The 24,322-nt window shown below is 43.0% G+C and overlaps 1 long non-coding RNA gene across 1 annotated transcript; it reads right to left on the bottom strand.

The window, feature by feature from the left end:
* Window positions 1-2,596: 2,596 nt before the first annotated feature.
* On the bottom strand, window positions 2,597-3,802 carry LOC115531428 (uncharacterized). Its single transcript, XR_003973887.1, has 3 exons — window positions 3,654-3,802; window positions 3,597-3,622; window positions 2,597-2,643 (listed from the first exon to the last, which is right to left on the bottom strand). It is a non-coding gene; the product is annotated as an uncharacterized LOC115531428 (long non-coding RNA).
* Between the last annotated feature and the right edge of the window lie 20,520 nt (window positions 3,803-24,322).

The following is a 24,322-nucleotide window of genomic DNA, read 5'->3' as shown; positions in this document are numbered from 1 at the left end:
TGACTGAAGATCAGAATGCAGACCTGTCTGTCACAGGTAAATAACTTTGAATGAATATACTGTTCATTAGACAATCAATATTTAATTCCTTTAAATTGTTCTTTATTTAGATCCCCTTTGTGAAGCTGCAGCGGAGGGCCTAGAAAGCCCAGCCCGAGGAGTGGACGAGGCTGGCGATAGTGATGGCTGCTCAGCTGGTGAGGAATCATCGGAATAAACCAGGAAGAGGTGGGCAGAATTCAAATTAAAAGTGTTGTAATGTTACGTGGTCTTACACCCAAACCCATAAAAGGACAGCAGAGAAATAATAAAAAAGATCAGTGGGAGAGAGATGGATGGGCTAGGCATGCTCTGATAGTGACCTTCAGGTCATCTGTATTGTTGGGTGTGCTGTAACTCATCAGAAATGATGTGTGTTTGAGGGGGGCTGGTGACACACACACACACACACACACACCAGAAGTTACTACCATTTACACACACGCACAATCACAAAAAATGTACTTGCTACTAGTAGTAACCATTAACCAATACTTGTTGATGTTCTTGTATGTTGTTGTTCCCATTGCCAGCAGGCTGGAAATTCGGGTCAGGGGGATGATGGAGGGCCTCATTGAAAATGTACAGTCTGGGTTTGACTTGTACAAGGCTCCCATGGAGAAGATGCTGGCCCCCTATTACAGAATGACAACAGACAGCCAGCTAATCTCTGCACTGGCCACATTTGGCCGGCAAAGTGCCTCTGCCGGATCAGTTGCTTGGAGGATGGCGAGAAGGGGCATGCAAACAAGCATGAAGATTGGAGTGCAGCCGACAGCTGTGGCTCGTCGGAAGACGCCACTTGGAGGCAGGCGTGCCCTCATTACTGGGCCGCCAACAAAAAAGCTCAAGAAGAGAGCACAACTATGGAAGGGCAAAGGGCAATTCACTACCCAAAAGGCCGGCACCACATAGTATATTCAGTGTTGTGCCCGAACGCGTTCATTGAACGATAGTTCATGAACTCGTTCATATTTTGGGCGAACATCAACTGAACGTACTGTATTACTGCCTGATTAACGTTAATGTGAACTTGTTCATTCTGGTGCATGTGAACGGGACGCTAGCTTAGTTTAACTTCGTTCAATATGGGGGTTATTTGTTTATCAACACGTTGGATGCGCGCGCAGAACGTCTTGTTGTTTGACCGGTTGCCATGGTAATCTCTGTGTGGTTAATTTGAAGTTGCAGTGAGTTCAGCTTACTGTTACATTAAACTGTAATCAGAAAATGTGATTATATGCTGTAGACCCTATAGTATCTGTCGTATAAAGGCTGGGACGAATTTCAAATTATATATATGTACACTTTATGTTGAAAGTATCGCGATTCCCAATGAAACTAATGATTATTTTTCAAAACGAGAGCTGTTAAATTGTGGAAAATGAATTCAACTGTAATCAGAAAACGCGGTTACATGCTTTAGACCCTATAATATCTGTGGTATAAAGGCTGAGACGAATTTCGAATTATAAATATGTACAATCCATAACGTTAACTCTCTGGCTCATAGCTCAGCGGTCTAGAATACCTCATAGAATCATTGCTTGTTGGCCGGAAACGGAAAAGGGGGCTGTTTACGTTTGGTTGCAGTCTTTTCACTCGGTTCTCCGTCTCAACAGTAGGGCTAGAACCGAGCAAAAAGACTACAACCAAACGTGAACGCCCCCCCTTTATGTTTCCGGCCAACAAGCAATGAGTCTTCCAACAAAAACAGAAATCAACAGAAATCAATGGGTTTTACAAAATGCGCTAAATGTGCAATAAAACACGATAGAAACGATCGCTACGATACTTGATTCAACCACTCTATTTAATCCTAGACAAACCACAAAGCGGGCTCATTGTTCAAAATACCGGAAGAAACGAATAGCTCACAGCAACATATTGAAAAAAAAAACGATGAACTAGTTCATTTTTTGAAACTGTGAACTTAGTTCAAAATGTTGAATTATGAACGTTTAACTGAACTAGTTCATTTAAAAATTTGTGAACTGAACTTTGAACTAGTTCACGTAGAAAGTGAACTTTCCCAACACTGAGTATATCCCAGTGTGTCACTGATTGTGTTGCACTTGGCAAAAATCACAGTAAAATTTAGACAAGTGTTTTTTCGCGTTTTTTTGTCCTTCTAATTGCATTGAATGCAGCCTTATGATTTGTTTTTTATTATTATTGTTCTTGTTTAAATGTATAGCTGTCATTCGTTTACAAACGTGTCCTTCAAATTGCATTGAATGCCGACTTATACAAATATTTTTATTTTTATTATTGTTCTTGTTTAAATGTATAGCTGTCATTCGTTTACAAACGTGTCCTTATAATTGCATTGAATGCAGCCTTATACATTTGAATACATTTTGTTACGTTTGTTCAATGTTTGTTGTCTCCCATTTCATCCACCCTAATGACATTCTTTCCACATGGCAATAGATTTACTAATGAAACCGTATGATTTCTGATATTTGTTCATAGTGGTTCTGCCACACCCCACAACCAATTACATTATAGAAAGAAGGGCCATAAAATCTGTAGGCCTATCCATAGAATAATTTTGCGTAGGGCTACATGAATTTTAATATTGATTTTCACCTATCAATCCACCTCCTACACGGCAACTCTATACACTAATCCGCCACGTTCAGCTAATCCAAAGTCTGCGAGCATCCTGCTCGCAGACTTTTCGTAGTGACAGGTATAAACAACAACATGGAAAATTCGATAGATGTCAGGCACTGTCCAAAACTTGCCGATGAAGGTAATTTATTGACAACGTAATGTATTAAGATGTGTAATAATTGATGACAACAATACAACCTAGATGCCATTACTAGCTGTGTTTGCTAATATGTTCACAAGTTGCAAATAGCTAACCACGACCAGTTGTAGCAATAAAGTACATGTTCTTACAGGTATTCGGGATTATTTTATTAATCGTCTGGCATGCGATGAGCTTCGGAGCGCAAACTTCAGGGCACTGCTTGAAGGTCAGAATTATATGAGCTCCGGATGGATTGGCCAGATACTACCAGCATCGCAGATCAGCTCATCAGGTTAAAATGTGTTGTGAGGTTTTCACAGGCAGTGAACTCTTACCATAATGTGTCAGTAACTATACAGAGAGAAGATGGTGTGAATGTGAGAATGTGTGTGACTGCGTGACCGGCCGAGGGAAGTGTTGTAGCCATACAGCAGGACTACTGTACAAAATTAAAGATGCAACAGCAAGAGGGTTCACAGGCCTGGCCTGCACAGACACAGCATGTTCTTCCCAGCATAATTGAACAGCTTATGTACTAAAAAAAACTAAAGAAAAAGGAGAACATTTCAACAACCGCCTACGGGGACCAACACGCTACTTCCGTAGCAAAACACGGCAAGTCACGTGATTCCAGCAACTCAGCAATGTCGGCGCTGCTTTACTTCCTGTTTCGCCGGATTAGTGTATAGCTACCTTTCTGTTAGTGCCAAAACAATAAAATCTGCAGGCCTATCCATAGAATATTTTCCCGTAGGGCTACATAAATTCTAATATTGATTTTCACCTATCAATCCACCTACTACACGGCAACTCTATAGCTACCTTTCTGTAAGTGCCAAAACAAACAAGCTACCTTTCTGTAAGTGCCAAAACAAACGTTAGCTCATGATACTAACTCGTCTAAAAACAACTACTGTATTACATGTGTCACACTATTGATACAATGATTTGTGTTGATTTATAACAACGTTTCATTTATTTGCGTTCGTGATTTTCACAAGCCCTCTGTCAATGAGGGATGAAATCCCTCATGAATATTCACGAGCCAAGTCCCAGCCAATGAGGGATGAGTTCCCTCATGAATATTCACGAGCTTCCCGCTACCACCCTGCAAAAAATAAACTCACGGCCAAGCTTAGGTAATGCTAAGTGCTAACAACTGTACCGAGAGGATGTGGCTGCGGCAGGCTAACCTGACAGCAATCTAAACAAGACGTCATCCCTGCTCTCAGATATATGTGTTTCTAACAAGATAATATCATTAAAAGTTACATAAAGTTATGGTTTAATAACACAACCGCAGAAAACGTGAGCTGCTAGTTTAGTGAAAGCAGCGTCCCTAGCAGCCTGACGTTGAAACATGAGAGCGAGCCGATAAAATCTTCCTAATAACTATCAAACTAAAGATCAGACACATTCAATGACTGAAGATTATGCAAGTAAAAAGTATATTTCTCGCTAGAAATGTTATTAGAAACACGTTTAATGGTGAATCTGTCCTAAAATATTGCATTTCCCATTCAGATAATAAAGATTAATAAAGATCATACACATTCACTGGCGGAAGATTATGCAAGGGACAAATATATTTCTCGCTAGAAATGTTATGAGAAACATGTTTAACGATGTATCTGTCTTAAAATATTGCATTTCCCATCAGATAATAAAGATTAATATAGGCTACGTAACAATTTCACCAAATGCTGGGAGAATGTCTCGCAGAAGAAACCGTGTACTCCTCACGCTTTGGTCAGGCAAAGCGTGACACTGAACACGCCTTGCGAGGTGGACCAACGTATCTATTAAACGCTTTGGCGTGATACCGGGTTGCACGGACATATAGCTGTGGGTCGTCCTGGATGTCCAACAGTCCGTTGTGAGACGCACAGCTGCAGTGTTTCCCACTCTCTCCTTGACATCGGCAAGGCATCTGGCATAAAGTTGAGGAACCAGGACCTTGGAGACGGTCTTCCTACCTGGTAGGATGTAGGAGGGATTAAGGAAGCCCTTCAAAAAGGAAATTGGCTGTAGGTCTCAGACCACCATTTTCGCAAATTGTTCGTCCAGGGTTTTCTGCTGTTGCAGTGTCATCGGCCGCGTCATGAACTGGGTCAGTCTAGATTGCATAGCCTGGCCTCTGCCCCTAGAGTCCACTGAAATGGTTTGAGATGATGATCGGGCATGTGACTCCGCAGATGGTGCCTCACGGTGCCTCCTCACTCCTCACCTCGCAAAGCCGGACCTTTCGTCCTGTCATTGGGAGTTGATCTGCTATCTTTCTTTATCTAATTTCAGGTGAAGGTCAAGAATAAGATGCACCCTGCACCCACTCGAGAGCAAGTTACAGTTCAACTCAGACCAACCAACTGGTGGGGGTGGGGGGTTGATGGGTGTTGATAAATGCGTGAAACTAGCAAATACAACATTGTGTCTGGTTAAATATGTTAACATCTGTATTTAATGGCCTTTGAGTTATTCAACAGCTTTATTGAATCTATGCATAATGACATGTCCTTAAACTAATAGGCTAAGGATCAAAATGCCCCCTTCCCCCAATTCAAGGTGAAGTTTTATCTGGACAAACCAAACGCAGCGGGATGGGGGGGGTTGTAGTTGATTATCAGATATTTAGCAATGATGGAAATTAAAAGTAATTTATGTACAGTTGTGTTTATTCTGGGCATATTGGATTTTTCTTGGGTTAACAGTAACAACACTATTATGAAGATGGCCACCCCAACTCAAGTCAACCGATATATTCAGGTATTAAATGCTGCTAAATAAATATTAAATATTAAATGAAATGAAATTAACGCTGAATCTATTTGTACGGTGGTGCGGCCTTGCACTATCTCGAGGTGTAAAACCCGCAGGCGAGGCCCGCGACCAGTATGTCGAACTCTCGCGATCCCACTGATCGCCTCAGAGCCGAGCTTTAACCAGACTCCCACTGAAAACAACGCTTTACCTATATTTACCTATATGTCTCGAGGTTTAAAACCTGCAGGCAAGGGCCGGCCTGGTATGTCGAAACCGTGGCCTCCCCTTGACCGCTTCAGAGCTGAGTGTTAACCGGACTGATAAAATAGAAGCACTCAGAATAGGGTTCATGAACATAAGGCTGCTTTCATCGAAAGCGCTCTTGGTCCATGATCTAATTATTGATAAAAAGATCGACATACTGGTCCTTTGTGAAACCTGGTTAAAACCAGATGAGTTTCTAGCCTAAACGAAGCTACTCCACCCCATTACGTTAGCACCCAAGTATCTAGAGAAGTTAAGAAAGGTGGTGGAGCAGCCCTAATATCTAATTCTAAGCTTAATTTAAAGCCAAAGAATAGATATATATTCAGATCCTCTGAGGTGCTTGCGTTCGCGCTCAGCTCCCCGAGAAGCGAAACGAGTTCCAGACTCTTTCGTTTTAGCTGTAGTATACGGTCCCCCAGGACCTTATTCACTTTTTGTTGATGAGTTTTCTGATTTTGCAGCTGATCTGGCTACATACTCAGACAATATTTTGCTTATTGGGGATTTCAACATTCATGTGAATAACCCATCTGATGCCCTCGCAAGGGCTTTTATGTCCATTACAGATACGCTTGGCTTCAAACAGCTCGTCCAGCACCCAACCCACATCGGTGGAAACACGCTGGATCTCGTCTACACACTAATGTCTAAACACTAGCTGTGTGTAGACATTTCACAGCTAGTGGTCTCTTCCTACACCTCAGCTTTATCAGACCACTTTTTGCTCACTTTCCAGGTGGTGGTATCCTGCCCCTGCGACGATCAGCAAGCTACTTTGAGCTGTCGCCGCATCACACCTGCAACCATTACAGCTATGGCAGATAAGTTACCTGGTTCACTTGCACCTCTTTGTAACTATAGTGGTTCTGTGGAGTGTCTTACTGATGACCTCAACATTGCCTTGTCTGCTGCCATTGATTCAGCTGCTCCGCTCATAACTAAAAAACGAACATTGAAAAAAACAGCTCCCTGGTTTAATGCAGAAACGCGCACTCTGAAGCGAAGCTGCAGGATCCTTGAACGCAAATGGCGCTCGACTAAACTTGTGGTCTTTCATCTTGCATGGCATAACAGTCTGCTCACCTATAAGCACGGCCGGAGTGGGACTCGTTTTCAGCCCTGGAGTTTCATGCCTCAGAGCGGCCCACTTTAGATCACAACCTATTATATTAAAATAATGTAATTATAACTTTACATGTTAAGCATAAAATAGCGCACTGTTCTCTAAAGCCTTGTAATTCCGTGTATTTTTTCTAAAATAATTCCAATTCAGTGGAAGTAATTGTTGCTTCACAATGGGGATTTGTTTCAACATGAGTGCACATCTCCACCATTATTCTTTGCAACACAACATCCTTTTTAACTAATTATAAAAAGAATAAATAAAATATTGCATATTAAATTTGAAAAAAATAAAAAGAGGGTTGCACTCTGTAATAACATAATCCGAATTTAGATTTCACAAATACAACATCAGCATGTCCTTTTCTGCAATATCAAATATCAAGCAAATTAGTGTTCAGATATTTAATCCTTAAACATGAACAAAGAATAAAATAAGTATTGCATTGTTCTCTGCAAGTTTGTTATTCACAGTAAAACATAACTTTCTAATGATGCCATTATCTGTTTTTCCTCTGCACAAGAATAGTGTCAAAGAGACATGGCCAACCCTAAAACAATAATAAACGCCTGAGCAGTGCACTGGTCTCTGCGACTTTGTTTATTTCAGTATTATTGTGCAAAGACATGATAATTTCTTTCTCAGTGCACATGAGCATGAATGCCTCAAGTTTCTTCTCGGTCAAAGTGCTCCTGAGTCTGTTTTTTTATGAATTTCATTGTTGAGAAACTTCTCTCACAGCCTACGTGTGTGATGGACAGTGTTAATAGCAACCTGTAGGCCAGTCCAATCACATGGTAGGCATCAGTTAGCAGATTGTACCGAGAGAGGATGAGATGAACACAAATTACACCGTTTTTACAGGACGAACAAGTTTTGCTCTCTAGTTCAACATCCTGCTGTTCCATGGAAGGAACCGCCTCACTTCCTTGTGGCATTTCCCAAGCTTTCCTGACAGTGTAACCCTCCAGAGGGGACATCTTCAGTCTGTCCCACTGACATGCAAGGCTGTAGAGTTCACTACATAATGTGCCAACTGTAGCTCTATCGTCAAACTTAAGCAGACATTTGCTTATTTCGTCCAGAGCCGAGCTGGGGAGGCCATTTTCCTTCACATGAGCAAAATTTCTAGGGTCTAGACAGGCAAAATCTGAGCAAAGTTTTGCATTGATAGAAAACCTTCTATGGATACTGTCTGTCACTGTGTCCACAATGACATTGTGAACTTTGACCTTGAAGTCAGTATCAGCTGATGCTAGCATCTCATCTTCTGCAAGCTCTCCTGGCATTCTTTTCTTTTTTCTGAACCTTCTCTCAGGATGGGCAGTCTGCACTACCAGCTCACTCTCTTCCCCCTCTTCCAACATTTCATTGGCCCACTTCACAAACTCATCAGCTGCTAACTTAACTCCTTCAAAGTCCCTAGCACACTCCCTGAGACCCTCCTCTGTCCCCTCAACCAGACGTTGTGCTGTGATGATATCCATTCCCCTTCTCTGTAAGTATTTTGAGAGAGCTGATGTCTGCTCAAAAATGCAAAGGAAAGTTTGTGCAGTGAGCACTGTCTCATACCTCAAAAGGCCTTCTATGAATCCCTTCGCCTTGGCCCTCACAGTTGGCTGTTGTGTTCTGTCATCTACAATGGTGTGCAAAGTCATAAGCACTTCAAGAAACAAGGCTCCCTGAGGATTCCCAAAGCACCCAAACACTTTACTTGGTGCCTAATCCTTAGCCCACCACCTAGTTTGCCCTATTGCACAGTCTTCTGTGATGCTTGTCCTTACTGATCTCTTCCCACTTCCATATGCGCTTGTATGACTCTCTTAGGAAAACTGCTTTATCATTAAACAGCGAAAAGAGGGATGCACTTTCCACAACACTGCCTGTTGTGTCTGCCAGTACAAGATTCAAAATATGTGCATAACACCATACATGAATCTGATTGGGGGACTGCTCAGAGAGGAATGTAGAAAACCCTCGATACTGTCCCTGCATATTAGCTGCTCCGTCTGTGGAGTTGCCCACACATTTGCCAATACCGATATTAAGCTCCTGTAGCACCTTTTTCAGGAGCTTTGCAAAATGCTGCTCTGTAGATGACTCACACTCCACCATAGCAATCATTCTTTCATGAATGACATCTGTTAGATATCTGAGGATGATGGAGCACTGGTCTTTGCTGCTGATATCTTGTGTGGTGTCAATTTGGACTGAAAACATGCCAGCTTGTCTTCTTGACTTCTTGTCTTCTTCGGCTATAGTGGCCTTTATCAGTTGGCTGATGATATCCACAACTTTATTGAATGTGTCTTTTGACAGCAGTGTAACTAGAGACCCTCTGCCTTTTGCACCAGTTTCTTGTTGCTTCCTGCTGTTTTCTATGCAAGTGTTTACATGTTGTTGTAGGCAAATGTCATATCTACTCAAGAGTAGAATCAACTCTAGGATGTTGCCATGATTAATAGCAATGTTTTCTAAGCTGTAACCTGCCTCCTCATCTCCCCTGTAGCTAAGGCCACATTTACCGATAACTTTAAAAACGTCCACAATGCGCTCCATCACCTGACGTTTCTGTTTCAATTGCTCAGCATGCAATGACATTTGGTTGCCAGTCAACAGGCTTTTCACATCTATCTTTTGTACATTCAGAAAGTAAGCATCTGCACTATCTCTGTGTGTCTTGCTTTTTTCGTGTTCCATTATTCTTTGGTGAATGTGTTTCCAGTCTTTCATGCCTCTCTTTATGAAAGGGCCATCAGTAACCAGAGGTGCAAATGCTAGACAAACAGAGCAGTAGAGAGACTGATTTTTTTCACTGTAAGTTAGCCACTTGCGGTTGGTTCCATCTTTGCTGTTGAAAACTTTTGGTATTGCAATATTAGGGGTTTGTTGAGGATGATAAGAAAACTTAAAAATGAAGAGGACACATTGACCAACTTAATATTCACAGTGTTTAACCAATGGGTGTTAGAGACACAGAGTATACACCTTTTTCAAGGGATAGCCCATATCCCCATAAACTAAGGGGTAAACAGTATCTACTCCATGTTCAACTGCAGTGCCATGTAACTCCTCACACATTTCACTCCACTCTTTTGAAATGAGACCTTTGTCATGCATTTCCTTTAAAGACTGAAGTGTTAGGCTTGCAGGTCATGCATAAGGGTCTGCATGTTTCGTCCTCTCAAAATGTATACACTCTTTGGCTGGGTTTCCTGATGCTATTCCAATCTTCATAAGTTTCTGACAGTTTTCAAGTTTGCAATCAATGACAGGTGCAAATGTGGATTTTCTCACATGGATGGGAAATAGAGGGCCAGATTTGTATTTAGGGGTGACATATATTCAATTTGGTGGTCAGTGCACATCATGGGCATGGTTTTGACATTGTGAACTTCTCTGAAGTGCTTTCTTGACATTAAGCATTTTAAGCCTGGCTGTATTGTTTTACTTGCCCAATAGCAAAATATACTTGGCCAAAATGGAAAACGTAGGCCTATTAAGAAAATGTATAAAACCAGGTATATATAAAACAGGTATTTGTTGAATTTTATAATTATTATACTGTAAATACAAATTCAAATTTAAATACAAAACATAACAATTATGGTCTGCAAAGCTGTCAAACCATCAACAATGAACAGTGGATCAAATTAGTTGTAGATTAACTTTGGCTAATGGTGGCAGTTCTAGTACCAAACAAACTGATATATTATGCAAAACAGAAATGTCTGGATTGAATGTGGACTAGGGCTTCAAATTTCCATTTCATTCTCTGAGCCATGCCTAAACTCCCAGGGGTTGAAACCTGGCCGACGCTGTCTTTGGCAGGTTGTCCACCACCTTCGAACTGCAGCTTCAGCATCAAACTTATCCAGTGGGGGGCCCTCCACTGACAGGAAAATCAGTCTCTGCAGCTGAAGAGAGGAAAGACTTGACCTCCAGTCAGTCTTCACTCTTCATTGTTGAAAAGCCCCGCTCACACACTGCCGTGGGTACTGGCAGGATCAGGTACGCCTCCATGAGGGGGGCCAAGCTCTTGAAACGTTCTCGCTTTTCCTCTGAACACAGAAATTAGAATTTCATATAAATTAAAAAATTTAACCATTAAAAGAATTCTAAACAACTTGGCAGGTACTTGGCAGTATCTCAAAACATTTGACACACACCTGACTCCCAGTTATTTTTTCTTTATAATATTTAAAGATGAACAGTGTTGAACTGCTCTATATGAAAAGTCTCCTAAGATAACTTATATGATTTGGCACTTTACTAATCTGTCACACATTCTACACTCTATATTCACACCTGACTGCAAGACACTCATGAAGAGCTCCCTCATCGGCACTGCTGCTCGTCCCTTGGCAAAGATCTTGTAGTGGTTGTACTCTGCTAAAACCTCATCGACTTCAATGCCAGCTTGTCTCAATAGCTCCTGATAGAACGTGGCCATCACCCTCATTTCATCGACACCACACTGCCTGAACCCCTCACTTTTAACTGGGTCAGCACGGTTGCATGCTGGCCAGGATGATGGGTCAAAGGCCCTAAACTTTGCAACCAGGTCCCCTTGATGCAGATCCTTCAGCCTCTCTTCCAAATGATTGATGATCAAATCTTTTAACAGGAAAGTTTAATGTGAATCATTACATATTTACTGTAAAGGTTAATTAATCAATCCAAATCACACACACATATTTTTTCTCAGACTCCTTTATGGCCTGGTTGACCTTGGCCATTTGGGGACCCATGTCTACCTTCAAGGAAGTGAGTTCCCAGAAACAGGCCATCTTTTTGGAACATTTTGCTCAAGGTGACAAGGTGGTTAAAAACATCACACATGAAGCGGAGGAAGAGCAAATTATCGCATCTTTTCAGGTAGGAAAGTACCTGTTTGGCCCTGCCGAGAACTGCAGCTGAATGCTTAGGGAACCTCTCCACAGACGCCATGTCTGCAAAATGTGCAATCAGTACAGGATAGCTGTCACACACAATCTGTAAAAGATATCATCACTGTATTGCACCATTTTATATTGGTCAAATTATAAACAAGAGGATTAACTCAACAGGTTATGTTTAATAATTTACGAAAGTTCTGACCAGTGGCGATTCTAGGTTCTGACTTTTCTGGGGGGGGGGGGAGATTAAACACGTGTTGGCTAGTCTCTAGCTCTTAAAGAATAAATAAATTGTTTATAACTTAATCTTTTTTTTTGATCTTGATCTATTTTCTCCAGAACATCACTCTCATCAGACATCACTGCTAGGTGATGGAGTCTCTTTTGCTCCATGGTCCTTCTGGGCCAGGTATGGAGACGTCTTAAAGCACTGAAGGACCTTTCACAACTACAGCTGCTGACTGGTATGGTTATTGCAGCCTGAATAGTTGCCTTGAGAGAGGGGAACATGTCTGCATCTAGCAGGTTATATACTGCAAGCATGTTCCCAACATCACCACCACCCTCTCTTCTGCACCTCAAGAAATTTCTGGCTATCACCACCTCTTCTGACTTAAGGTCAATGCGATAGTGAAGTGCCAGTGTTGTCAAATCTGGCTCGGAAAGAAATTTGTTAGATGTTGGACAGCACGCCATAATTCCTTTCAGCAATTCTTCATTCACATCAGAAAACCTTTTATCAATTTCTGAAATCATTCTATCTAAACAAGGAAAGAATTATTTGTGTTTTAGGTCATCTAACCTTGAGGAATGACTAACCTCACTACCTGCCCAACGAGAAGACTCGACAACAAAAAAAGAGAGGATGCTCTGGCACTGATATGTCATTGGCCTCACATAGGGCCTGAGCATGCAGATCAGCAGCAGTGGCATTGCTGCGTTTCTCCTTAAGAGAATCAGTCACTGCATTTTTGTAGGCCACTGCTTGGGAAAGATCAATGGTCTCCTTCTGCAGGTATCTATGCAAACCTGCTGTAACTGAGAGGAGAGACTGGAAAACAAACATCAAATAGATTGAAGAGAATTTACAGAGTTTTGCCTTCACTCCCACTGCAAGGGGTGTGTTAATAGTGGAGAGGCACTCGATGATGGCAGGGAAGTTTGCAAGTACTGCGCTCTGCTGAGTTCTTCAAGGAAAGGGTCGAATCCAAAGGAATAGCTTTAAAGAGACTTTATTTAGCATAAAGTATTTTCGGTATGGTAAACTGATACTCTGAGGCAAAGAGAGATTGAAGATGTGCCTTAGCACGTGCGAGTGTTCTCCTAGCTGAAAAATAGACCTTAACCCATGTCCAATCGCTACCAAGAGAAATCTGAAGGCCTGCACAATCTGCAGGCTCTTATGGTCTGAACAGCGCGGACCGGAAGTAGTGTGAGGAACCGGTGTGACGTAACCCTCGGCTTCCTCGCCTGGTCTGTGGTGCTGCCTTCTGTGGCTAAAGTATTTATTGCAGCCTTCAGTAAGGTCTAGCTCCCCTTGTGGCTATGTATAGTATTTACGGCTTATATGTTTGGTCCTACCCCCTAGTGGTTAAGTGAGGGAAATACAGCTTGTGTTCTTAAAATACGTAACAGCTCACAGAACGCAGTTGACATGCCCAGCGTGTGTTGGATAACTGGACAAGTTCAGTTTGCTGCATCCCTAGATTTTTTTGAGTTTCTTCATAATTGTGGTGGTTCACAAAAGAATTGAAAAAAATTGGAGACATTGTCCAGCATGTCAAAAAACTCTTTGGCCTCAGAAACTGCTCTGCACGTGTGACATTTGACGAGATTCAATTCATGTGCATAACAATGCACTTAAATGGCTTCAGGGTGCTTCTTTCGAAAATGGGCTTGTACGCCCCCCAGTGCCCCACTCATGACAGCTGCTCCATCATAAGTCTGTGCCACACATCTCAAGACATCAATATTATTCACTAATAATTTATTCTCAATTGCAGTGCTTATTGATGCAGCATCAAAATATTTTAAGTCTTTAAGGGATAGGAGCCTTTCCCTTAGAGCACCATCTGCAACATATCTCACAGAGTGACAGCTGTTATAGTTGCTGTGAACCTCTTGTGAACAACACTGTATCATTTGATTCTGAGTGTCAGATGAAAGATAGGTTGTGTTTGCTGGAGGCGTGTAGCTTTGCAAGAAAGGGTCAAACTTCTTCAGGAGGTCCATGCACTCCAAGAAATTCCCTCTGTTATTGCTCTCAGGCGATTCATCGTGACCCCTAAATGGAATACCCTGTTTCCCCAGCATACTTGTCACTTCCACAATACGTTTCAAGTATTCCCTTCTCTCAGTTATCTCACTGGAACTTGCAGTTTCTATTTGCTGTAGAACACTGTCTGCTGATTTACTTACTTTATAGCTATGCCAGAAGAGTACACTGTCTTTGTGGCATTGTGTGGTTTCATGTTTCTGAAACATGCTCAGTGCATGTTTCCAATTTTTGATCCCACCATTCACAAATTCCTCCTGTTTTAATCTCTTGCCGAACATCCTACAAGCAAAACAGAATGCAGCATTAGGGCCCTTACATAGTCGACGTATCGCTACGCATACGCGTCCAAAAGGCTACGCGACGCGACGCTTCGGCCGCCATTATGCGTCGACGCGTAGCAAAACGCGTCCTCCAAATTTTTGATACGCGACGCGCCGATCCATGCAATACCATGCGTTGTCGGTGGGGGCGATACTGCAAATATTGTACGTTAATTTCAACTATAGGTTATATTAACGGACGAAAATTCGAATGAAATGGCGGGCGAAGAGGAAAAATTGTGCGAGCAAATTAGATTACATGAGCATTTATATGACACTTCATCCATGTTACATTCCAACAAGAATGCTTTGGAGAATGCGTGGAGGGAGGTTGCAAGTGCAATGGAAAAATCGGTTGCAAAAGTGAAAACAGACTGGAAAGCTGTCCGGGACAGATACGCCAGAGCGCATAAAAAATGGAAGATCGCGTGCAGAAGTGGTGCTGGGCAAATAACTTTCGGCTATCCTAAAATCCTGACCCAACTGGTTGAGCGAGTTCATCCGGCACAGGTCCACCGAATCAAATTTTCCGGTATGTAGGCATAATCAACGTGTGTGTGTGTGTGTGTGTGTGTGTGTGTGTGTGTGTGTGTGTGTGTGTGTGTGTGTGTGTGTGTGTGTGTGTGTGTGTGTGTGTGTGTGTGGAGAGACAGACTGTTCTCAATGTATTTTGTAATGGTAGGCTATTTACTTGGTCAGGATGTTTGAAAACAGGTGTCTTTCTGTAGGCAGGTGAGGAAGACGATGAGGAGGAGGAGGAAAGGCCTAATTTGAAGGCAGATCAGGCACCTCCATCAACCCCCAACCCCGCCTCATCCCTATCCCAATTTCCACTTCTATCTGACCCTCTAACCACTACCTCTTCCACATCTCACCCTTCTGCCTCTACCTCTTCTCTTCTTCAACCCCACCCTTCCACCACCCTGACTGCAGTGGCTTCGACCGTTCCTCAGTCAGTTACCCCATCATCTCATCCCCCTACCCCGACATCATCAGCCTCCCGTGGGGGGGAAAGAAAGAGGAAAAGCGTCAGGCCGAATACGGATCCATGCGAGACTGCCCTCCTCGATAGGCTGCAGGAAATTCGGCAGGATAGAGAGAAGGAAAGAGAAGGCGAGAGAAAGGGAGAGAGAAAGGGTGGAAGAGAGGGAGAGAGAGAATGAGAGAGAGAGGGAGAGAGAGAGGATGAGGGAAAGAGATATGAATGACATTCACTTCGCCTTTACCAATTACCTGTACGAATTCATGCGAACCCTTCCACAGGGGCAAAGTGCTTTTTTGATGCGCGACACCAAACAGTTGATGCGGGATTATGAGCCAATTTAATCATTTTCTTCTCACCCGATATTCTTTCTATTACTTGCCTTATTTGTTTTAGCCTATTTTAATTAATTACGTAATGTTTTGTGTTCACGTTCTGTGTGTTCATGTTCTGTTTGAAACATAAGTTCAGTATATAGCCTCTTTGAGTGAATGAAATTTGAAAGCGTGAGTGAATGAAAAATGTGTGCATGCATGGTGGGTCAAGTTTCTGTGTTTGATAAATAAACCCCTTTTCTCTAATAATGTTTCCTACCATATAATTTCTGTGGACATTATGCGGCAAGCTTTGGCTATAAGCGTACACTGAAATAATTCATTCATCTGTCAAGGCAGTAGCTCGTTGTATAAACATTTTATATGGATATGAATTAATGAGTTTGACGTAAACCAAATTAGTTAACTTGTGCAATGTGATAACTAATAAATTAAAAGTCATGCTTCCAAGGGAAAAATACGTTTATTGGTCAGTGCGCATACCCAAACGTAGCACATTGTACTGGTGGGGAAACACGCCAGCATCTGACAGAAAATAATCTGCCAGCTGCTCCCTGACAAGGGCCGCCCTTTGAGATGGTCTGGCTCTGCCGACCGAACACCGTGGTCCGTCGACCATATTCCGGTCCCCCTCAACATGCTGCCTCCACTCTCCAGGCTGGACCTCTCCGGTGTCAGCGGTCGTATCCACAAAGGAGGCGGGCATGTATCTGGCTTGTTCGGTGGATGCCAGGAAGTTGTGGAGAGCCACGCACGCCTTCACAATTTTCACCGCCTTTTCAGGTTGGCAGTCAATTGGACGGCCAAAGATTCGGAAGCGCGCAGCCAATATGCCAAAGGCATTCTCCACTACGCGTCTCGCCCTGGCCTGTCGGTAGTTGTAGATGCGCTTCCTATCCTGCAGGTTAGTACCTAATGAGAAGACAAATAAGTGTCATGCAGGAACACAGAACAGATGAGAGAACAGATGACTTGGCTGACTCCAACTTAACACGGCTTTTGAATAGTAATGGTCAAGTGTGCCATTGCGCGCACTGTAAAAACAATAAATAGCTATTCAATATTTTTATTCTCACCTGGATAGGGATGCATCAGGTTCACCTGTAGGGGAAAGGCCTCATCCCCCAGAAAAAAATAAGGACTGGGCGTTGTGGTGCCTGGTAGGACAGCAGGGGCGGGTAGATTGAGGTTGCCCTCTGCCAGTCTGGATCCGAAGGCACTGCGACCCAAGACACCTCCATCGCTCTCACGCCCGTATGCGCCAACATCTACATAAATAAATCTATAGTTGGCATCAGCAGCAGCCATGAGGGCAATGGAAAAAAAACCTTTGTAATTATAGAAGTCACTTCCCGATCGTGCTGGAGCTCTGAGTCTGACATGCTTCCCGTCAATCGCCCCGACACACAGGGGAAACTCCCACTGCCTCCAAAAGTCCTCCGCTATGTCCTGCCACTGACCGCGGGAAGGAAAGGCCATGAACTCCCCCTGAAGGGCGTCCCAGATGGCAGAACACATCTCCTCCATGATGCCCGACACAGTGCTGGTGCCCATCTTGTAGCTGGCCGAAAGAGCTTGCAGGCCGATGCCGGTTGCCAGGTACCTCAAGGTAACGGCAAGCCTTTGGGAAGCCCCGATCGGGTTCCGGTGGTTTTGGTGAGGGTCGGGAAGATTCCGGATGACTCGCGAAAGGAGATCATCGAACTTTGGCGCCGACATACGAAAATATTTGAAATGCCTCTCCTCGTCCAGGCTTCGCATTGGAAGCACCAGAGAAACAAATTCCCCATCCCGATCTCGTGTGGTATTCAAAGGGCGCACATACCACCGCCTATCTCTGCGCTTCCTGCGTTGTCGTTGCCGATGTAAAAGGAGCAATAAAATGCACTCTTCTTCCGTAGACATTTTGATCGGAATGGCACTCGGAATGTCACCCGCAATATAAGCCGCGAAACACCGGTGATTCTGCTGCCGCCCGTGGCGTGAGTGGTGTATTGCATGTAATGCTTTGCCCGTGTCGTTCGCGTATGCTGTGTAGACTATGAAAGGAAGCGCGTCACTCGCGTCGTTTACGCGCGTTGCTCGCGTCGACTTTGTAACGGCCCTTACTTTCAATGAATATTCAAGCCAAGTAAAACTCTGGAACCAGTTAGACTGAAAGGCTCTCTTTTGTGTTCCAAACTGATCTTGTGGGTACTGAGGCAGCTTCAGTTGTTTAGGACCAGTGTCCTTATCACCTAAATGGCCTAAAGGCCACTCCGTCTGCCTTGTTTTTATTTAAGTTTTTTCAAGTTTTCGCAATTTAATCTATTTTATTTTTATGACAAAGTTTGTTCATACGTTTTAACTTCGTTTTGGCCTTCTTTTGTCACAATTTTTCCTTGCACTTTACCCCATCCTGAGCTTGATTTTGGATATCCAACGCCTCAGTCGATCTGAAGCTGGTTGCCTGTGCTCCACCGCTGCTGTTTTTGGGCTACTCGATGTCTCTCTCCCTCTCCTTCATCCTGTCAGCGGATTTGACGCTGACCAGCAGCTAGGTTAGTCGGTTGACTAATAACTAGCCCTCCCAGGGAGATTGAGGCTTTGCGCTGTGCTTTGCCTGAGCTGCTGTAGCCTACTAAACATGGGATATATCTACACCGCGGAGCAGCTCCAACAGCTTGCCTCCTATGCCGTCAGTTCCTTCGATGAAGATGTACTCCAGCTTTGCCAGGTTACGGGGATCCGTCGGAGGAAGCGCTACATACACAGGGGGTCTCGTCGCTCCTTCAAGATCAACAATCGAGCAACGGAGGATGCCATACCGACTATCCAGTCTCGGCGCGGCTCTCCTGGACGATCCTCTCCTGTAGGCAACTCTGCACCCCGCAAGGAAGTCCTCCATCAACACTTCACAGGCCGGAATGATCTCTCCCTGGCTCGTTGTTCGTGGGATCCGAGGTTCCCCTGCCATGTTGGCCTATCCATCACCCCGCACCGACCCCAAACACCTGTCAGATCCGAGATTGCGGATCCGTAGCGGTGGGGTGAATCCCCTGAACATCCGCCCTCTGGAATACTGCCGTCACCCCCAGACTGTGATTCACTCCACAGCAAAAGCCGCCCTGGTCAACAGCAGGTCTGTGTCGAACAAAACTTTCGTTTTAAATGACTTTTTCTCTCGTCACAATCTGGACTTCCTATTTTTAACCGAGACTTGGATAGGCGCTGGAGTTGGTCAGTCTTCTGTTTTCAGCGAACTTTGCCCCACCAACTGCTCGTTTATTAGCACGCCAAGGTGCGTTGGAAGAGGAGGCGGAGTAGCTCTCGTTTTCAAGAATGATTTTAAAGTACGGACACTCTCTGTAGGCAGTTTTTCCACTTTCGAACTGCAATGCATAATTGTAGAATCTGCCACGTCCCCACTGGCTTGTGTTCTGATCTATAGACCCCCTAAGCCTGACAAAGACTTTATAACAGAATTCTCTGACTTTCTGTCCCATTTTGTGTCATTGTACGATCGTCTGCTCATACTTGGTGACTTTAATATCCATGTCTGCTGTCCAGACAGACCCATGGTCAACGAATTCTGTGGTTTAATAGATGCCTTTGGTCTCACTCAACATATAAACAAAGCTACACATTTACTGGGACATACACTTGACCTTATTTTATCATATGGTTTTTCTGTTGATAATATTGTAATTGAGGATGCCACTTTCTCTGATCACAGACCTATTATGTTTGATGTTACCCTCTCCAATCATCTGCCAGCTACTAAAGCTCAAGGCCATTACTCTCGCCATATAAACTCTCTTACTGCAGCCCAGTTTTTCTTATAGCTTTCTCAGTCAAACTGTTGCTTCTACCATTGCAACAGCAGCATCATCCTCTTCCAGCCCAGATGAATTAGTCAGCCTTTTCCACTCTTCCTGCTCCTCCATACTTGACTCTGTAGCTCCTCTCACATACATCCGCCCCAAACTAAAATCTCGATATAGGTTGGATGAGGCCACCCGCTCTCTCAGGCAGGCCTGTCGTAAAGCCGAAAGAAAATGGAAAAAGGATCACCTTACCGTCTCCTTTGAAATTTTTAAAACTGCTTTAGCTGCTTTCCAGGCTGCAGCAAAAAAAAGCCAGGGCAAAGCACCTCTCTGATTTGATCAGTAAACACTCAAACAGACCAAACATTTTATTTAGCACTATTAACTCTGATATCAACCCTGTTAACTCCCCAGCTGCTGATGTATCTACTGCCACCTGTGAGGAATTCCTTAAGTTTTTCATTAACAAAATAGAGAACATCAGATCACTGTTTACCCCCTCCCATTACTTTGGTACACCAGTTATTTTTAACCAATTTCAGCCCACTTCTCTCTCTGAAGCCAATGCATTCCCCCATGATGCCATTCCCTCCTCTATCATTAAGGATGTTTTTGATGCAGTTGGCCCTTCAATTCAAATAATTCTAAATTCATGCCTTACATCTGGCACTGTCCCCTCATGTTTTAAACATGGGGTTGTCCAACCCCTGTTAAAGAAACACAACCTTGATGCTAAATGCCTGAATAATTACCGTCCCATCTCTAAGCTTCCTTTATCTCCGAAGTCCTAGAAAAAGCTGTTCTGTCTCAGTTGACTCCCTTTCTGACCACCCACAACATACTTGAACTTCTTCAATCAGGTTTTAGATCCCTTCACAGCACCGAAACAGCCCTGCTCAAAGTAACCAATGATCTCCTCCTCACTCTGGACTCTGGTGATAATGCCATCTTAATACTACTTGACCTCAGTGCTGCTTTTGATACTGTAGATCACAACATCCTCCTCACCCGCCTGGACCAGCAGGTGGGCATTAGGGAGACTGCACTACTCTGGTTCAGCTCTTACCTTAAACATAGGACTTTCTCTGTCTCTATTGGTCAGTTCTCGTCATCATCCGCCAATGTCTCATATGGGGTCCCCCAGGGGTCCATCCTGGGTCCCATGCTCTTCAGCCTGTATATGCTCCCACTGGGTGACATTATTAGAAAGCATAAGATCTCTTTTCACCTCTATGCCGATGATTCGCAGCTGTACTTGCCCTTAAAATCTAGGGACTCCATCCAATCTCTCCTGGTCTGTCTTGAAGACATCAGAAACTGGATGGCTAACAACTTCCTCCAGCTAAATGGTGACAAGACTGAAGTCATAATTTTTGGTCCCTCCAAGGCAAGACACACTGCACTGTCAAACTTAGGTCACCTCACGCCTCTTGTCAAACCCCATGCCAGAAACCTTGGTGTCATCCTCGACTCTGAACTCTGTCTTGACAAACAGATCAGCACTGTAGTCAAAAATAGTTTTTACCAGCTCAGAGTGATCTCCTGCCTCAAATCCTTCCTATCCCACAACGACCTCGAGATAGTTATCCATGCCTTTACTACATCACGGCTGGATTATTGCAATTCCCTCTACCTTGGCCTCCCCCAATCCTCACTCAGACGTCTGCAGCTGGTCCAAAATGCAGCTGCGCGTCTTTTAACTGGCACCAGGAGGCACGAGCACATCACACCCATTCTGGCCTCCTTGCACTGGCTCCCAGTTATTTTTAGGATCCAATTTAAAATTGTTTTATTTGTTTATAAGGCACTCAATGGGCTGGCCCCGGCCTATATCACTGAGCTTGTTCAGCCCCACTCTGCCCAAAGGTCCCTCAGATCCTCTAACAAAGGGCTTCTGTATGTGCCACACTCACGGCTCAAGCAGAGAGGTGATAGAGCCTTTGCCATTGCTGCTCCACGTCTGTGGAACCAGCTCCCCCTGGATATTAGATCCGCCCCCTCCATTTCTGGCTTCAAATCTAGGCTAAAAACCCACCTCTACTCCCTGGCCTTCCTTGCCCCTTGACCTTTTAGCCTACCTCCTGTTCATGTCTGTGTGGTATGCCCTGGAAATGAATGTTCCCCCTTTGTATTATTATGACCTATGTATTGTTGTGTTGTTGTATTTAATTATCATTATTATTTTTATCTTATTGTACAGCACTTTGGTCAGTGTATGCTGTGTGTAAATGTGCTCTATAAATAAAACGTACTTACTTACTTACTTATAGAGCTGTGTTGAAAAAATCGATTTTTAATCGATTCGCATATTAATACCGATTATCGATTCGTACGTCCAAAGATCGATTTTCTTTTAATTAAAAAAATATATATATATATATCGAATTTTATAAGTTAAAAATTTATATTTTATATATTCATGGAAAATATTCATGGGATTCCCCTGAACACTTAGGGTGCTGCATATTCTTGAAAACAAATCTTGAGTGTAGTTTTAGAACAGATTTGAACATGCTCATATAGACGCCATTCAGTGCTTTTACAGTTTAAAATTGTTCTGTTCTTATGTTCGCACTTTAAAGAAAAATGCTCAACGTTTTAATTTTATACTTCCAGTTTCAGTACTTCTCAGTTTATTAAGTGTGAGCAGTTTTAAAATAAAAATGCTTTTGGTAGCAACCGCTTTTGGGTGAATTCTTAATTATTTTCAAGCATAATAATAATGCACTGGTTAGTGTCCCAGTAGGAATCCACTGTTGCAGATATAGTCACCTCAATGATGTCCTCCATTTATTGTCCTGAATTATCTTTCTTGAAGGTAGATTGACCCTTAACCTTTTCATCAGTCTTCCAGCCATCAGTAACTACCAATACTTGTAAGATTTGCTGTTTAATATTGATTTAATACTAGTTTTAATATGTTGCTTCTCTACAGTCATGAAGTGAAGGAAACGGTTCAAATACATTTTTCATTTTTAACCCTTAGATGCACGAGTGACTGGACCCTACACTCTTCCATAAGTGGGTCAAAAATGACCCAAATTAGAATCAATGTGTTTTTATGCCATTTTTGTCATGAATAATCACTTGTATAATATTTAGTATTATATTTAGGACCACACAAGAATTATTTCATGTTTGAAATATCTCTATTTTTCACTTTTTAACATTTTTGAAAAATAAAATTACCCAAAACAGCAATAGAAAAATGTGAACATCCACTGTCTGTCCGTCCGTATGTCTGTCTGTAACTGTCCAGTCATTGACAGTTCCTCTCTCTTTTCCCTGTTTTGCCTTCTTGTCTCATCACTGTATGCAGTTCAGACAAACTACCTGTTTCTGGCTGTGATCATTGCACACACGTACATTGCATTTCCCACACCTATTGTTTACTTTGCGATCTTTGTTACTTGGGCAGATCTGACACCTCTTTCTCTTTGGTTGGCCCTGTCTGCTTCTTTCCTGTGGCTGGGTTGTGGCTTTTGTCACCCCACACCTTTCCATTGCTTCAATAATCGGAGTTTGCAGTTGGGGGCATCCTTCCAGTCGACTTCTCATGTGTGGTGTGACAAGCTCCTTTGACAGCTCTTTGAGGAAGAGCCGTCGTGCATTGGTGATGCCGCTCTTGAATTCTGGGTGCTGAGCCGAGAAAAAGGTGTAGGCATTCAGGGTGGCAATGTCAATTATGTTGTACCACAGCACCATGGGCCACCTCTGTGTTTGGCGCTTGCAGGTGTAGGTGCCAACCATCTGGTCAGTGGTGTCTACACCTCCTTTCGTCTTGTTGTAAAATGTGATTATTTCTGTTTTTTTCATTCTGCTATATAGATTGCTATATAGATTATTGTAAAATAATCTTCCTGAGGGGTGACACTTCTGATATAGTCTGTGTGGTCCACAGTTAATTTATTCCTGACAGCCACAGTTGATAAGAATCAAAGGTTCCCATTGGATTCCATAGAAAATGCATGGGGGTCATTTTTGACCCACTTATGGAAGCTTGGGGTAGTAAACAAAAAACTACAATTTCTTAAAATGTATAGAGGGTAAGTTAAAAATGTTAATGGCATTATATCAAAAACATGTTTTTTGAGGAATACCTGGAACATAACATTAATAACGTTAACCCCCGGATCAAATCGAAATCGTATCGAATCGGAAATCAGATCAAAATCGGATCGAATCGGATGGAATCTGAGAAAATCGGAAAAAATCGATTCTGAAACTTAAAAATCGGAATCGAATCGATTCTTGAAATTTGAATCGAAACCCAGCTCTACTTACTTACTAAATCGAAAGCCATATCTGCAGACACTGTTGCTTCCACTTGCTCCTCTATCTGTGCTTTTCCATGCACCTCTCTGGTCTGCTTCTCCCGTTCACCTTCCAAACACTCTCCCTGCTCTGCTCTTCTCTTTCTCCTTAGTAACATAAACATAAATTGCACCCTCTGTGGGTCCCCCATCTCTAAATCCTGCTCTTGCCCTCTTTGCATTCACACACTCTCCATGCTCCTATCTCGCTCTTTACATACATTCAAACGTTTAGTAAGAAAATAGTTATAAACTTTCAAAATAATAAATAAATAAAGCAAACAAGCCGAGGGGCAAATGTCTGAGGTAAATACAGCATATGTAGGCCTACACTATAACCTGTCCATGTGCAGTGGGACAGAGGAGTTTGTAAAGATTGAGTAGATAAATATGGGCAAATGCAATAAATGTGGTAAAAATTATGCTTATTATGGTCTTCT

This window comes from Gadus morhua, chromosome 18 (assembly GCF_902167405.1).
Source record: "Gadus morhua chromosome 18, gadMor3.0, whole genome shotgun sequence".
NCBI classification, from domain to species: domain Eukaryota; kingdom Metazoa; phylum Chordata; class Actinopteri; order Gadiformes; family Gadidae; genus Gadus; species Gadus morhua.
The sequence above is the reverse complement of the archived record's forward strand: the minus strand, read 5'-3'. Positions and strand labels throughout refer to the sequence as shown.